The following is a 17,661-nucleotide window of genomic DNA, read 5'->3' as shown; positions in this document are numbered from 1 at the left end:
AATAAAGTGAAAGCAAGTACAGTAGTTGAATTCGGTCAAATGACTAGTTAGAAATGAGTCACTATTTATTTTCAAGTCAGTTTAAGAAACTCCAAATGCTTATTCAATGGTTTCCAAATAGGCTTTAAGTAAACAAATCCTTTCATCTATTGCCACTACCTTCTAAAAAGATGTTTGCAAATGTAGATTTATCTTTAGGATAATGAAGCTTCCAGGTTATTCATTTGTACAGACCCTAGGAGGATCTTAGCAATTTTGTTTTTCTAATTTTGTATCATTTTTCTTTAAAAAAAAAAAAAAAAAGGAAAAAAAAAACTTCCAAAATTGTGTAAGGTTCAGATTATGCAAAGTCTGGATCCACTCCTAAAAGCATACCTTCTATTACAAGAAATATTATATGTTTACTGTTTGCTTTGAGGAATATGTTCTGGCATCACTATAATTGGAAAATGATATTTAATCAATTTTCATACAGTTGAGCTCTGCAGGTAATAAACAACCCAAAGAAAGAAACTCTCCAGGGATGATAAAAATTATCTTTTAACTCATGAATATTCCATTTGCTCATTTTCTACAGATGGATGACTTCATTTGAAAGTAATAGAAAAACAGAACAGCCTGCATGAAGTAAATAGTGCTCAGTGTAAATGGGTCATAATGAAACCAGCATCTTGGCCTGTTTATGCATGATGCATTGAGTCCCTTGAGCTTTCACTTGAAGATTTACATACATACATTCTCTTTCCTTTATATAGAGTGGAAGTATAGTATATATGCTAAATTTGGAAACGTTGAAGCAATCTAGTTTATTTCATTTTGATAAATATGTCTATTTCCACAACAAACAAATGTCCGAATATAATTAGCCCTTTTTTCTTCTTTAACAGAAGAGATTTTCTACAGAATTAAATCTAATTCTTACAGCCTGAGTTTCTTAGAGGTCGTAACAGTAGATAAAATCATTTTAGACATAGTTACAATAAAAGGTCTATTTTCTCTTAGTTGAAAATTTTGTCTTCTATTTTTATTATTATGATTTGTGTGTGTGTTGTTTTTTTCCTAAAACAGTAGGGAAAATTTGGGAGATAAGCTACTATTATATATCTATAAGTCTTGCTTTCTTCTTCTTCGTCTTTGTCTTTGCCTTCTTTTTTTACCTGCTAAAAATTATTCAAGATAATTTTTTGTAAGCTTCTCTGGTGCAAGATATGGCACTAGTCTTAGATTAGGGTAGGGGAAGAGTGAATTACAAGTAGAATAATATTCAATTCCTCGGGTGAAGTAGATTGTCCTTTGCATCCATCTCTATTCTATAATGGAAATGCCATAAGAGAGGAATATAGAAATAAAATGAGAGGGCTTAATTACAAAAAAATAAAAAGGAGATTCTGAGAAGGCTTTGTGCATCTATTTTATTTTAGTTTAGTTTAGTTTGTTCTCCAGTGAGAGTTAAGAGACACATAGTTTCCAGTTAGTTAATTCTGTATCTATAGTTGTTCTTGTTTCATCTAAAGGTATACTTTACCAGCCTGATTTAAGAGTTGAATCAGATCCTTTCTATTCCTTACCTGAATTTAAAAATTGAGTTATAATTATTATATAGCAAAGTGTACAAATCCCAAAGTGCAGTTTGCTGAGTTTTGACAAATGTACCCGAAATCAAGATACAGAATACTGCCATTACCCTAGAAAATACCCTGTCCTTTTCAGTCCATGCCCTCTCAGAAGCAACCAGTATTCTGATTTCTGATTTCTCTCTCCATGAATTAGTTTGCCTGTCCTTAAATTCACAAGAGTAGAATCATGTAATATATACTTGTTTATGTCTAGTGTTTTTTTACTCGACATAATGATTTTAAGATTCTTCCATATTGTTTCATGTACCAGTACTTGTGCTTTCTATTTATTTTTTATAGATTTTTATTTATTTATTCTTGGGAGAGAGTCAGAGACACAGGCAGAGGGAGAAGCAGGCTCCACCCCGGGAGCCCGACATGGGACTCGATACCGGGTCTCCAGGACCACGCCCCGGGCCGAAGGCAGGCGCTAAACTGCTGAGCGACCCGGGCTGCCCATGCTTTTTATTTCTAAGTAGTATTCTTCTATATGAGTATTTCAGTTTATCCATTTTCCTGTTAATAAATATTTCAGTTTCTAGTTTTTTTGCTATTGTGATAAAGTGGCAATGAAGATTTTGTGTTAATCTTTGTGTAGGCATACCTGAAAGTAGAATTTTTGGATCATTAGGTAGGTATATGTTTAACAAAATGAGAAACTGCCGGTGTTGAATAAGGACCTACCAAACAGTTTTCAATATCAGTTGTTCCATTTTAAACCAGCAATGCATGAAAGAGCAAGTTGCTCTGCATTCTCTCCAACATTTTATATTGTTAGTATTTTAATTTTAGCCATTCCAGTAAGTGTGTAGTGACATCTCATTGTGGTTCTGATTTGCATTTCCCTTGTGACTAACAATCTTTTCATGTATGTATTGCTTATTCATATATCGTATGCTGTATAGTGTCAGTCCAAATCTTTGCCTATTTTTTAAAAATACGCTTTTCATTTTGGAATAATTTTAGATTTATAGGGAAGCTTAAAAAATGATAGAATGAGTTCCTATATACCTCTTAGCCAGTTTTTCCCGTTGATTACATTTTACATTACCATGGTATATTTGTCAACGTGAAGAAACCAACATTGGTACATTACTATACTGAACTCCAGAGGTTGAATTGTAGCAGATTGTCCATGAATGTAAACTTTTTCTTCCAAGATTCATTCCAAGGTTCCGCATTGCATTTATTTGTCCTGTGACTCCATGTCCTCCAGTCTGACAATCTCTCAGTCTTTTTTTGTTTCTCATAACCTTGATGATCTTGAGGAATACTGACAGGTATCCTGTAGGATAAGCCCAATCTATATTTGTATGATTTTTTTTTCTTTTCTGATTACAATGGAGTTATGGATTGTTGGAAAAAATACTGCAGAGTTCAGGTGCTCTCATTACATGGTATAAAGGCATATGTGATCTCCACATAACATTTCTAATGATATTAACCTTTATCATTTGGTTAAAGTAGTGTTTTTATTCTCTTTAAAAGGAAAGAACTGGTTACTATGTGTGTATTAACCCACATAATGACATAGTATCTTTAATTTTTATATCTGTCCATTTGTATGTTGAATCTTTATATGAATGTAAGTTCATATTGGTGTCCCCCACTCTTGCAATTACAGGGTTTGTTCCACATTTCTCTTCGTGCTTCTCTGTAATTTCTCTCTCACACAGTGAGAAGCCCATCACCTGCCATCTACCATAAATTTACTCAATACCAGTGTATATATAAAGTAGTTTTGAAATTTTTTACTGAAATTGTTATGAGAAACAAATTTACCAATTAGAGTGCAGTGTTTATATACAGTGTACAGATCATTTTATCTTCAACCATACAGTTTCCAGTCAAACACCATTTTCCAAGTTACTTAGGAAGTAATAGGAAGCTACTATTTTCCCATTTAAAAAACTGTATTGTGTTAACTTTTTTATTTGTAAGGATATATATATATTCAAGATGCAAATTTTTTGGTATTTATGTTCCATTTTTTTCCCAGACTATTACTTGCATTTTCATATTCTTAACAGTGACTTTTGACAAAAAGAGGTTCAGACTTTTATGAGGCCCAGTTTATCAAATTTTGGGGTTAGTGATTTTTGCATTCTGAAATATATTTGCTTATCTGTAAGTCATTAAGTTTTTTTAAAACTTTTTAAAAAAGTTTTATTCTATGAATTTTATAGTTTTAACTTTCACATATAGGTCTTAATCTATAACAAATTATTTTTTAGATGATGCAAGGTAAATATTGACATTCAATTTTGTCCATACAGATATATGGTTGATCTAAGCACCATTTATCTGTATTTTTTTCATATTCTAAACCACATGCAGATACAGTTTCCTACCTGACTTACCTCTGTTTTTGTTGTGTAAATTCCCATTCTCCAGCAGTGATAAAGTGTTGGCCCTCTGTTCTATATTTTTACCTGATATAATTCTGATATAACATTTATTTGAGTATTTATAATAATTGTCACAGTTTTGTGTCTTTTTTTTTAATATGTGAAATTATTTACAAATGCATTCAAACTATATTCTGATTTTTTGGTGTACATTATCTGTAAGATAATACTATTGTCTTACTATTCATTTCCCTGTGTTCTCCCACAACTAGAGTAAACTGTCAGCTAGAGGCCATTCAGGACATTTCAATTTCTTTAAAAATAATATATATATATATATATATATATATATATATATATATATATATATATATTCTCTACCTTTTAGTAGCTGTGTGACCTTGGATTAGTCATGTCCTCATTTAGAAGATGGGGGTAATAGTATTTACTTTATAGTGTACATGTGAAGCTAAAACTAGTTAACAAGTCAGAATAGCTATACTTATGGGTAAACCTTCAAAATGGTCCTCAAACCAAAGAAAAAAATAGCTCATTGGCCTAAAGGAGAAGTATATTAATAGTATATTTGGAAAATACGTACTTTTAAAAGATGAAGTATGAGACAATTTACTTTGAGAAGGGTTTAGGGAAGCAATCTGTAAGCTGTACTTCCAAATTCTACATCCTCAAATTCAATGATTTTGTAGCCATTACATATTTTAGTGAAAATATTTTAGAACCTCTAGGCTGACCCATGAAAAGTGCCTAGAATTGTTTGGCACACATCAGGTGCTAACAAAATACTGGCTATTTATTTTGTCATTTAACTGAGTAGGCATTTGGGAGGTAACTTAGCTTTAGAAACTCTTTTAGTTAATAATGAGCCCTGCTTTTGTTGTTGATACTTAGGTTGCTTTAGTTTTTCTTTGATATAGGACATTTTGTTAAATTTTTTAAAATCTTTTTAAGCCTAGTAGTTTGAAATATTACCCATGTAGGGTATATTTTTTTTACATATTCAATAGTTTCTTGATCTTTTGGAGTCATTTTAATGGTTTGTGTTTGATTCTTTTTCCTGGATGACATGAATGTCATTGCCGTAGTCCTGGATTATTTAATGGGATATCCTTATTTTTTTTTCCCTGCAGAGCAAATAAAAAATGGCAATGTAAGTTCATTGTATTTTAACTATACTGTCATAATTTTATGGATGGGAGATTTCTTCTTTGTTTTATTTTGGTTATATATGTAGATCACTTACCCATCATGGGTGAAAAAAGCAAGTCAATCTAACAGTAGCAGAAGGAGCTGGTTGTCTTTTCCTAAAATTAGTTTTGCTGAGTCACTCTTTAGATCCATGGTTGTATCAAGTGTTCCCCTCTTATGCTCCTGTCATGTTTAGGCAGTGGAGTGTTGTCTTAATATATTATTCTCCAGGGATAACTTATTTTTACTAGACTCCATTAATAATAATCTTACTGAATCAAGACAGAGAGAGTACACATTGTATAATCCCATTTACATAAAATTCAGGATTTCATGGACAGCTAGTATCTTAATGGCATACTTTGAACTAACCTAACATTTTATGTCCTTTTAAATCTTCATTTATGTTCTATCAGATCCACCCAGTGTTATCAGTGTGGCCCGCTTCCATAATAGAAATGGAGCTAGTTGATAACAGCCCAGGGAAATTCTAAGATGTTACTCCATGCTTGGTTTACTGTATACTCAGCATTATTTTTTTTTTTAAGTTTTCAGTGACAGATTTAACAGAAATTTCTATATACAAAATTACAGTTTGTTCTTGATTTGGCTGCCAGAATTTGAAGCTGAACTAAATGTCCACAGTTCTTCTCTTTTCCCCACTACCACCATTTTCCCTACTCACTTTGCAGATTCAAGTAACAGACTGTATTCACTTGTCAATTATGATTTATTAGCTAATAACCATCTGTTCCAGGATCCCTGCTGGGATTATTTAATCTAAGCTATTTCTTCCAGCTAAGGCTTTTCTTTAAGAAAGCATCATAATTAGTATGATAAAGTATTTCAGAAAGTTCTAACTTTGGAGATTTATAACAGTTTATTAACAATCTGGCTTTTCTAGTTCCCACTTAAATGCCCCTTTAACTTTGAGGAAGTTTGGGCAAAGTTTTCTTAGTAAAGGGATGTTCTACTGTAGTTTTATAATGTAATTCTCATGAGAGTGGTAACCCATGTTGGCCAAAGATTTGGTGATCTTTTCTTTTATGGGCCAACCTTTTCCAAATTATTTTTGCCTCTTTGATTTCCAGCTAAAATCAGATACAGAGAACTAGAGAGGAAAGATTAGATAGCTGACTTGAATAATTTTGTGTGGAGTCCTACTTTGCCAAGCTCACATAAACCATCATTTTCCTTTAGTCTTAAAAGTGAAATTCCTGATATTTGTAAATATTTTGGATATTAAAAAATAAAAACAGAAACAAAACAGTAGCAATTATAACTCAGATACTAGAATCATAGATTCAAAAACTGAAACAAAATAGAAGATTGGACTTTCTTCAGATCACATGTTTGGATGGCAATAGGGTCAGGATTAGATAGATACTATGGGTCTTCTGATTCCTATACCACAAACTAGACTGCAATTTAAATGGACAAACTTTTGCTTTTTTATCATTTTTTTTGGGGGGGAGGGTGCTGGTTGTTTTTTGTCCTTCCCTTAAAATTATATCAAAGACTACTCAGTACATGTTTAATTAATGAACATTATCCCTATTTTAGTAACACAATATTGTCTATTTATTTTTCTATTTCTCTCAATAAACTGGTATCTCCAACTATTGTTTGTAGTATACAGCTATTTCTTACTTATCTGAAATCTTACAAGAAATTTACCAACTGACAAGGAAGTGAGGGAAGAAGAAGGAAGCCATTCTTGGAAGAAATGTTTGAGTGGGAAGAAGGGCCACTTGACTACCCCTTCATTTTAGTCCCAGAGTGTTGCAGATCATGGCAAATCTCCCAGTCAGGAATCCCTTGTGGGTCCCTAAAAGAAATCCAAGCAGTTGCTATTCCATTTGGATATACTAGCCAATTTCATTTCTGAAAGAAGAATTTTCAAGTTCTAGCAACATAAAAATTTACAACCTGAATTATTTCAGGAAAATTATGTGCCTTACATACATGGTTTAAATTGGCTTTTAATTTCAAATCCAACTGCATAACAATAGGGTATATTAAATCAGATGTTATTTGGAAACTACAAATTTAAACTTTGTAACATTTTCTAATAGTAGCAAATTCCTTGTCATCCAGGATGCTCTTCGTGTCTTTCTCTTTATCTTTATGTATGTTGAGCCATTTATCTAGACCTTGAGAGTATACTTCCCCTCTCCTTAATTCATTGTTTTATTGCCTCCTCATTCTTCTAGGCTGTTTAAGCATTACTATCGCTGCAAAACCTTTTCCTGGATACCTCCTCCAGTCACGGCCATGTGCATGTTTTATGGACTCCCAGCACTATCTTTCCACCTTTAGCATAACACTTACCTTACTGTGCTGCCTGTTTTTATACTAGTCTCCAAGATTTTTGGAAGTTACATGAACGTTGACCATTCAGTGGTCCTAACATTAGCACATTAGCATTGACCCTATTTGAACCTATAGTACTGCACACATCATTAATTAATTAATTAGTTAATTAAATGGATAAATTGATTAATTATTTATTTGAATGGGTAAATTGTATTAGTTAATGGGCTTCATTGCATACATTCCTACTGCTTGGTTCAACTTTGAATTTAGTAAGGCAGATGATTCAGTGACACTTCTAAAATCTTTCAAGAAAGGCACTATGGATGATTATTGCAGGTACACTGAGGGTTTTTTTACAGACTGCTTTTCTCCCCCCCTAATAATCACTACTCTTTGGCTTACTGGGCTGCTCCTTTAAGAGTGTTTTTTGGCAAAAAAAAAAAAAAAGTAACTCTTTGCCAACACTTTTCTGTTGGAAAAGTAGGAGGAGCAGAAGGGAATATTTTGGGAGAGCTGTGGCTTTGGGGTTGCAATTTTGAAGACAGTTTTTATAAGGAATGAGTCTTGTTTAAAGTTTTTATTCCAATATTAGCTCAGTGGGAAAACATTTTCTTGCAAAGCTTATGAAAATTCCTTGAAGTTCCCAGGTTTGCAAAAGGAGTCCTGAACCAAGAGTCAAAAAATATGAATGCTAATCTCAACTCAATAACTTCTTAGCTAAACTTGGACGTGGTACTTAATCTCACTAAGCTTCAGTTTCCTCATTTTTTAAAAAGATTTTATTTATTTGAGGGAGACAGACAGAGAGCACGAGAGAGAGAGCATAAATGGGGTGGGAGGAAGGGCAGAGAATGAAGGAGAAGCAGACTCCGTGCTGAGCTGGGAGCCTGCCGCAGGGCTCCAGGCAGGGCTTCAGACAGGACTTGATCGAAGAACCCCATGATCATGACCTCTGTTAAAGGCAGACACTTAACTAACCCAGCCACCCAGGTGCCCCCTAGTTTCTTCATATATAAAACAGGGACCAAAACCATTATCTCATAGTAACGTATGTGAGAACAACTTGGGATACTATTATGAAATCTAACGATTTATCACTTAAAAATATATCTGTAATTAAACAATTAAAAATAATTCTAAAGACTCCTAACTCTGGGAAACAAATGAAGGGTTGTAGGAGGGATGGGAGGTGGGGGGGAAAGGAGTAACTGGGTGACAGGCATTAAGGAGGGCACAAGATGAGATGAGCACTGGGTGTTATACTATATGTTGGCAAATTGAATTTAAATAAAATTTAAAATAATAATAATTCTAAATTTTAAGTTTTCTAAAATTCAGATTTTAGGTGGCCAAATATATTGATTATTCAAATGTTTTTCCCTATATACACCCTCATATAAACATATACACATAAAGCATATAACTGCTTTATTTTTGAGTCTGAGTGGCTCCCTCAAGATCCCAAAATGTTTTTCCTGCTCTAGTAACTGAATCCTTGGTCAAAAACGTTCTCACAAGACTGCCTGTCTATTTGAATACTGGCAAGTTTATAGGAATCTGCATTTAAAATGACTTTGAATGTTGACTGGAAACCAACAACAGTAATTGTATCCTATTTGATATTGGGAAAGCTGAATGCTGTGGGTATTCTGCAAAGATTTTAGGCAGTAGTGGTTACATTTCAGAGTCTTTCTAAAGATTTCTTCTGAAGAACACATGCCACGTTGCCAAGGCAATTTACCTTATGTTGAATATTTTCTATTTTTAATCCTGTGTTTAAGGCAGTTATATATATGATGAAGGGAATAGTCTTATTCTATGAATTAATAGTTAAGTATTTTGAAGGCCTTTACCATGAACCCTCTAAATAGATGCTCTTCATTGACTCAAATAGACAAGAGGTATAAAGCTGTCACCATTCTTTCTACCTGGAATAATGCTCATTTGGGTAAATTCTGCTGATGACAATACCAGGAATGCTTAGTAACTAGTTTTTCCCTTAAGGGAAAAACCCCCTTAAGGCATAGTCCTTGTTAGTTTAGAGTGCATTTTCTCTTTTGGTTTTAAAATGCCTGAATTCCAAAACAGCAATTGGGTAAAATAGTCCTTGGTCAATTTTGATTCATAGCTCAAACAAAAGGGAGGCTTCTTTCATTCCTTGTGTTGACAAGGGATAAAATCCATACAAGTATACTGCCTCTGAATCTTTATAAGCCCTGTGATTTCAAAGAAAATTGACAAATCACCTTCAAGTGGCCTTTGAAACTGAATGTGTGCTCTGAAAATAGGAACTGCATTTGTCTTCTTTAATAAGCCTAGATATCTGGCAAAGTATTATAAAGATAATGAATATAATAAGGGTATATCAACTCTGTTCTTATCATTTTTTTAAAGATTTTATTTATTTATTTATTTATTCATGAGAGACAGAGAGAGACAGAGACACAGGCAGAGGGAGAAGCAGGCTGCGTGCAGGGAGCCTGACGTGGGACTCGATCCCGGGACTCCAGGATCATGCCCTGGGCCGAAGGCAGGCACTAAACCGCTGAGCCACCCAGGGATCCCCTTACCATTCGTTTCTACTTTTTCCTGTTTTATTGAGAAATAATTGGTGTATATCACTGTATAAGATTAAAGCATACAACATGATGGTTTGATTTACGTATTTTGTGATGATGACCACAACAGGTTTAGCTAACATTCATCTTTTCATATAGATATAAAAAGAAAAGAAAAAAGAGAAGACAATAAAGGGAGAAAAGGTTTTTTATTGTGAAGGGAACTCTTGGAATCTACTCTCTTAACTTTCCTGTGTATCATGTAGCAGTGTTAACTATAGTCATCTTGTTGAACATCACTAGTACTTATTGTCTTATAACTGGAAGTTTGTACCTTTTGGCCATCTTTCTCCATTTCCCCCTTCTCAACCTCCTGCCTCTGGAAACCATAAGTCTAATCTCATGTTCTATGAGTAGACTTTTGTTGTTGTTCTACATATAAGTGAAATCATATAGTATTTGCCTGATATTTTTCACTTAGGATAATGCCTTTAAAGTCCACCCATGTTGTCAAAAAATGGCTAAATAGTATTCCATTACACACACACACGTACACACAATTTCTATTAAACAAATTGAATTAATAATTAATAATCTTCTAAAATATAAAATACCAGATCCAGATGGGTTTACTAGTGAATCCTACCAAACATTTAAGGAAGAAATTATGCCAATTCTCTGGGATTTTTTTCTAGAAGTTAGAAGTGGAGAGAACAGTTCTTGATTCTGCAATTTTGTTCTTTTTAGTATAGTTTATTATACATAATAAGAAGTACTTTAATGATTGAAAAAAAAGGACTTCATAACTAAGTGAATGGAGCAGATTATATAATTTCTTTATCCATCCATCCATCGATGGACACTTAGGTTGCTTCCATGTCTTAGCTATTGTAAATCATGCTGCTGTGAACATGGGGTGCAGATATCTCCCCCAGTCAGTGATTTTGTTACCTTTGGATATATTCCCAGAAGTGAAATTGCTGGATCATATGGTGGTTCTATTTTAATGTTTTGAGGATACTCCACTCTGTTTTTCATACTGTATATACCAACTGTGTACAACCAAAGTTGTACAAGGGCTTCGTTTTTTTCCTCATCCAGGCCAGCATTTGTTATCATGTGTTTTTTTTGGTGATGGCTATTCTAACAAGCATATGTTGCTATCACATTCTGTATTCTTACCAATTTTTAGTAAGGAAGAATGTTATCATTTTATCACTTTATTTCAGATGGAAACATTTACATCTTAACACTGATATTTATAAATATATGATTTGTATATATATATCATACATTTGTATATATATATCATATCATATATATCACATATATATACACATATATATCCCCAAAGATAACTTTAGCAAAATCTTTATTTTTTTAATATTTTATTTATTTATTAAGAGAGAGCAAGCACAGAAAGAGAGGGGGAAACAGATTCCCTGCTGAGCAAAGAGCCCACTGGGGGGCTTGATCCCAGAGCCCCAAGATCTTGACCTGAGCTGAAGGCAAATGCTTAACCAACTGAGCCACCCAGGGTCCCCTTTAGTAAAACCTTTAAACATCAGTGTCAAATGAAGTTAATGAACGCCCATAGGACTCACCATAATATATTCTAGTTACAAGGATGAAAACAAGTTGAAATAAACAACTAAGTGGTTGTTAAATTTTTTCAGAAAGATATTTATCAATAATTGCTACTCATACTTATTTTTATGCTACTAGCAGGTAAGTGGTATGTATAGTTAACTTAATTAAGCTTATTTTTGCTTCAAAAGTAGTTTTACAGCCTTACTATTATGCTCAGCATACCACTATTTCCACTATTTTATTGAAGCTGATCATGTTGACAAATTGATTACATAAATATACTTTATGAAATCCATTCTCTATCACTTTTATTTTATTTGTAGCCTATAACTCTGGGGATCTAGGTGGGAATAATGTCTCTAAGCAGCAAGTATTCACTTACTTAATGTGTAGAACTTTCTGAGCTTCTGAAGTTGGTTTTGAGGACCTCTGTGATTTCTCCCAACCTGGAAGTTTTGGATCTGACAAAGTTCAGTGTAACATATATTTTTGAAAATCTACGATATACCAGATACTATGGTAGATAGTCATACAGAACAATAAGTAAGGCATAATTCCTGCCCTTGGAGAGCTTGAAATGTAATGGAATAGGAAAACACAAATAAACAATTAAAATATAATATGATTATAATGAGTGCTATGCAGAGGACAGTGATATAAATAATATTTGAGTATTTTTACAGCCATGTTTATGAGAGCTGTTGGTCTATAGCTATTTTTTTTTTCTAATTTTTTGTCTTGTTTGGTATTAGGGTAATACTGGCCTTGTAGAATTAGGAAGTGTTCTCTCCACTTCTAACTTCTAGAAGAAATCTCAGAGAATTGGTATAATTTCTTCCTTAAATGTTTGGTAGAATTCACTAGTAAGCCCATCGGGATCTGGTGTTTTCTATTTTAGAAGGTTGTTAATAATTAATTCAATTTATCTAATAGAAAAAAATGTGTTTTCAGATCGTCTCTTTCCTCTTTTGTGAGTTTTGGTTGATTGTGCCTCTCAAGAAAATGGTCTATTTCATCTAGGCTATCAGATTGATAGGTGCATACAGTTGTTCATACTTTTCCTTTATTATCCTTTTAATGTCCATGGGATCCATAGTGATGTCCCATCTTTCCTGGCTAATTCTAGTAATTTATATCAACTCTCTTTTTCTCATATTTTTGCTTGGCTAGAGACTTATCAATTTCATTGATATTTTTAAAGAATTCTCTTTTGGTTTTATTGATATTTCTCTATTGATTTCCTTTTTTTCCCCCAATTTCACCAATTTCTGCTCTATTGTTTCTTATTTCTTTGCTTCTGCTTACTTTGGATTTAATTAGCTCTTCTTTTTCTAAGGTGAGGCTTAGATTATTTATTTTTTCTTTCTGTTATTGATTCCCACTTTAATTCTGTGTGGACAGAGAATGTACTTTGTATGACTTCAATCTTTTCTTAAGTTTACTGAGAATTGTTTTATGGCCCAGAATGTGCCTTTATCTTGGTAAACATTCTGGGTACACTTTAAAAGACCGTATGTCCTGTTGTTACTGGATAGAATGTTCCATAATTGCCAATTAGATAAGTATATTGATAATGTTCAAGGGCTTTAAATCCTTACTGAGTGACTATGTACTTATTCTATCAAACACTTAAAGAGAGATGTTGGAATCTTTACCTATATTTGTGGATTTATTTGTTTCTCCTGATATTCTAATCAATTCTGTTTCATGTCCTTTGAACCTTTTTATTTGGAGCATAAACACTGATAATCTTTATATCGTCTTAAAAAATCAGCTCATCATTTATCTCTGGTAATAGTATTTCCTATGAAATCTACTTTGATATTAATATCATCATTATAGCTTTCTTTTAATTAGTGTTAGTAGGTTCATCTCATTTCTACCTTTTTAACCTTTTTTCCTTGTTTTAGCAATTTAGAAGACTACTGTTTTACATAGACAAATGCCCTTTTGCTTTTATAGCTCATAGGTTTATAGATTTATTGGCGTAAAACTTGATTTTAATATATTTTGAAGGCTATGTATATTGAGTGGTATAGAAAAGCAAAATTTGTACACATACACAAAAACATGTATATTTTTTGCTCTATTACAACATTGTTCATGCTAAGTTCCTGGTAACTGAATGCTCTGTAAATATAAAAATACAAACTTCATATGAACAGTGTGTGACCTTGGATAAGTTAGTTTCTCTTTATCTGTATCTGGCCATAGTAATAGTACATCCCTCATACAATGGTTGATAAATGAGCTATTCATATAAAGTACTTAGAACAGTTGTTGACACAGAATAAGCACTACAGAAATGTTTACTACCACTGTATCCTTTTCTTTCTAATCAATCTGTTTCCATTACATTAAAAACAGGCAGCTTATAATTGACAAGATGTAGCTGAATCTTTTTTATCTGGTCTGACAATATCTGCCTTTTACTTTTTTAAAAAAAGATTTATTTACTTCAGAGAGAAAGAGAGAGAGCATGTATAAGCAGGGGAGGAGCAGGAGGAGAGGAGAGACAGAGAGAAAGAGGGAGAGAGAATCCCAAGCAGACCCCACACTGAGTGGGAGCCTGAAATGGGGCTGGATCCCAGGCCTAAGATCATGACCTGGGCAGAAATCGAGAGCCAGGCCTTAACCAGAACCATCTGGGTGCACTGACAATATCTGCTTTTTAATTTGTGTTAAAACTATTTAAACTTGGGGGATCCCTGGGTGGCGCAGTGGTTTGGCACCTGCCTTTGGCCCAGGGCACGATCCTGGAGACCCGGGATCAAATCCCACGTCGGGCTCCCGGTGCATGGAGCCTGCTTCTCCCTCTGCCTGTGTCTATGCCTCTCTCTCTCTCTCACTGTGTGCCTATCATAAATAAATTTAAAAAAAAATAAAATAAAACTATTTAAACTTGGTAACTTTTTTTCAACCTTCTGAGGAACAAATACAAAAGTTGACCCTACTATTAGGCCTTAAAGTAAACCATGATAAATTCCTGAAAGTAGAACCATTTAGTCAAATTTTCTAAACACAATGTGATAAAACTAAAATTTAGTCACAAAGGGTTACTGAAAAATTTTGAGCCATTTGTAAATTTTTAAAAATATCCCTCCTAGAGCCCTGAAAGGCAAAATCAAAGCAGATGTTCAGAAATGAATAACAATTAGGATACTAATTGTAATGGTTAGGAGCGAGTGGCGAGGGAGTGAAGTCACGTGGCCCTCTTAAGGGTTCTGGCTCTGCTGCAAGCTTACTGGGATTCTGATCCAGATGCTTGAAATAAAGATAGTAATAGCTATCTTAGAGGATTTTTTTAAGATTAAATGAGATAAGAGCACTCTTTAAAGATCACTGATTTTTGTGTGTAAAGTTTCCCTGTCACAATTTAGATAAGTAAAAAAGGTAACTTTCTCTGTAAAGATCAAGCCCAAATTCTGCAGCAGCCTGATCTAGGCCGCTTGTCATTCCATTTAGTCTCAAACGCTACTGCCTGAGGGCAGTCAGTGGTTGTGCGACTATAGAAGGTGCAAAGGGGCTGGACCCTTTGACCTATCAGGGAGGTTGGGGAGTCTCCGGGAGCTGGTGAGACACTTTGTTAAATAATGGTGTGAAGAGGGCTAGGAGAGGAGGTGAGTGGCAGTGCAGTCAGGAAGATAGGAGTTGTGGGGGGTGGGGGGTGGGGGGAAGGCGGGGGTGGAACACCTTCAAAGGGTTAAGGTGAGAGCCGTTCCCCATCTTTGGGCCCTGCAATGTCACATTTCTTCATCCTGTTAGTTGGCAATGCCCTGGCCTACTGTACTGATATATTTTTTTTAATTTTTATTTATTTATGATAGTCACAGGGAGAGAGAGAGAGAGGGGGGGGGCAGAGACATAGGCAGAGGGAGAAGCAGGCTCCATGCACCGGGAGCCCGATGTGGGATTCGATCCCGGGTCTCCAGGATCGCGCCCTGGGCCAAAGGCAGGCGCCAAACCGCTGTGCCACCCAGGGATCCCCTGTACTGATATTTTCATTTATTTTCCACTTCCTTTCCTAAATTAACTTTCTGCTCCTTGTCAAGGAGGCTGATTTGTATAGTTAGGGCAACAGGCCTCTGTGTCCTCAGGTTTCTAACTGGGTTCAGCAGTGGGAGGAAACAGGCGGAGGAAATGGTGGTGCCTGCAAGGCTCTCTGTGTGTTCTGGTAAACCACCTCCCCATGTTGGACTTAGGGACGCTAGCAGCACCATGTTACAGCTCACACTGTACTGTCCCTGTGGTTTCCTACACTCGGCTAGGCTATTCATTTCAGGTCTTTTTTTCTTGTATATGCATTCAGTTCTATAGATTTCCCTTTGAGCCGAGCTTTCTACACCTCCCACAAATTTTATTAAGTTGTATTTTCATTTCCATTTAGTTCAAAGTATTTTAAAATTTCTCTTGAGATTTCTTCATGTGTTATTGAGAAGGACGTTATTTAATATTCAAGTTAAATTTGAGGGGTTTTCAAACTGTCTTCCTATTATTGATTTCTAGTTTAATTTCTTTGTGGTCTAAGAGCAGACGTTGTATAATTTCTACTTCATAAACTTGTTAAGGTGTGGTTTACGACTCATAATGTGGTCTATCTTGGTAAGTGTTTTATGTGAGCTTGAGAAGAATGTGTAATCTGCTATTTTTGGATGAAATACTGCATAGATGTTAATTGTCGACGGTTAATGGTACTGTTGAGTTCAGCTAAGTCCTTACTGATACATCTATCTAGCCATAGAGGTATAAGTATAATCAAATATATTGTTTACTATTTTTTTAAAAAACTGTTATCTGTTAGATCAATTAAGAATAAGAAAAATACATTTTTTGTTTTACGTATTCTCTGATATTTTTCCTTTCTCTTTGAAGGTCCATTTTTCTACACTTTATCATTTTTTTTTTCCCTCTGAAGAACTTCTTTTAACATTTCATGCAAAGCAGGTCTACTGGCAACACATTTAATCAATTTTTCTTTTTTGTCTGAGAAAGTGTATGTTTCTCCTGCACTTTTGAAAGATGATTCCTCAGAGTGCAGAAGTCCGTGTTTTTGTTTTCTTTTATATTTAAAACATTTTGCATCTTTTCTGGAAGTTGAATGTAATTCCAGTATTTACTCTTCTATAGGGAATATACCCCCCCTTTCAATTTTTTTTTCTTTTCTTTGAAATTCTGAAATTTGTATATGATATGCCCAGCTATAGGTTTTTTTTGGTTTTTTTTTTTTGGTTTTTTTTTTTGTTTGTTTGTTTTGTTTTGTTTTTTAGCATTTAACCTTCTTGGTTTTTTCAGAGCTTCCTGGATCTGAGGTTTGATGCCTGACAGTTTGGGAAAATTCTCAGTCCTATTGCTTTATATATTGCTTCTGGTTGTTTTTTTTTTTTTTCCATTTCTTCTTCTCGTGTTCCCATTACTTCTTATATAGGTATCTCAATTTTTTTTTAATATTTTGGGTTTTTTTATGTCTTTGTTTTTTGTTGTGTTTTTGGCTTTCAGTTTATTTATTTTTTTAAGAATTTATTTATTTATGAAAGACAGAGAGAGAGAGGCAGAGACACAGGCAGAGGAAGAAGCAGAGGGAGAAGCAGGCTCCATACAGGGAGCCTGACATTAGACTCGATCCCGGGTCTCCAGGATCAGGCCCAGGGCAGAAGGCGGCACTAAACCGCTGAGCCACCTGGGCTGCCCGGCTTTCAGTTTTAGAAGTTTCTATTACCATATCCTCAAATTCTTTGCTCAGCCATCCCCAAGCTACTAATGAAACCGCTTAAAGACATTCTTTATTTCCATTACAATGTTTTTATGTCTAGAATTCCTTTTCAGTTTTCTAGAGTTTCCATCTTTCTACTTAGATTATCCATCTGTTCTTGAATATTGTCTACTTTTTCCATTAAACCTCTTAGGATATTTTTTTTTTTAAGAACTGGTCTGATATTCAACATTCCTGCCATATCTGACAGTGGTTATTTAACTTGTCCAATGTCTTCAAATTGTGTGTTTTTCCTTTTATTATGCTTTGTAATTTTT

At 34.3% G+C, this 17,661-nt stretch overlaps 1 protein-coding gene and 1 long non-coding RNA gene across 35 annotated transcripts in view; one reads left to right on the top strand and one right to left on the bottom strand.

The window, feature by feature from the left end:
• The window catches only part of DLG2 (discs large MAGUK scaffold protein 2), a 1,975,849-nt gene that overhangs the window by 1,296,040 nt on the left and 662,148 nt on the right, over positions 1 to 17,661 (top strand). The window lies entirely within an intron of this gene.
• Positions 1 to 17,661, bottom strand: part of LOC140615097 (uncharacterized) — a 125,264-nt gene that overhangs the window by 99,581 nt on the left and 8,022 nt on the right. The window contains exon 1 of one of the 5 annotated variants that reach the window (XR_012015772.1): positions 12,017 to 12,096. The exons of the other annotated variants lie outside the window; for them this stretch is intronic. This is a non-coding gene — a long non-coding RNA (uncharacterized lncRNA). Of the gene's footprint in view, positions 1 to 12,016; positions 12,097 to 17,661 lie in introns of those variants that run through there. 5 annotated transcript variants of the gene reach the window in all.

This window comes from Canis lupus, chromosome 23 (genome assembly GCF_048164855.1).
Source record: "Canis lupus baileyi chromosome 23, mCanLup2.hap1, whole genome shotgun sequence".
NCBI lineage: Eukaryota > Metazoa > Chordata > Mammalia > Carnivora > Canidae > Canis > Canis lupus.
This window is presented reverse-complemented; position numbering and strand designations above follow the sequence as displayed.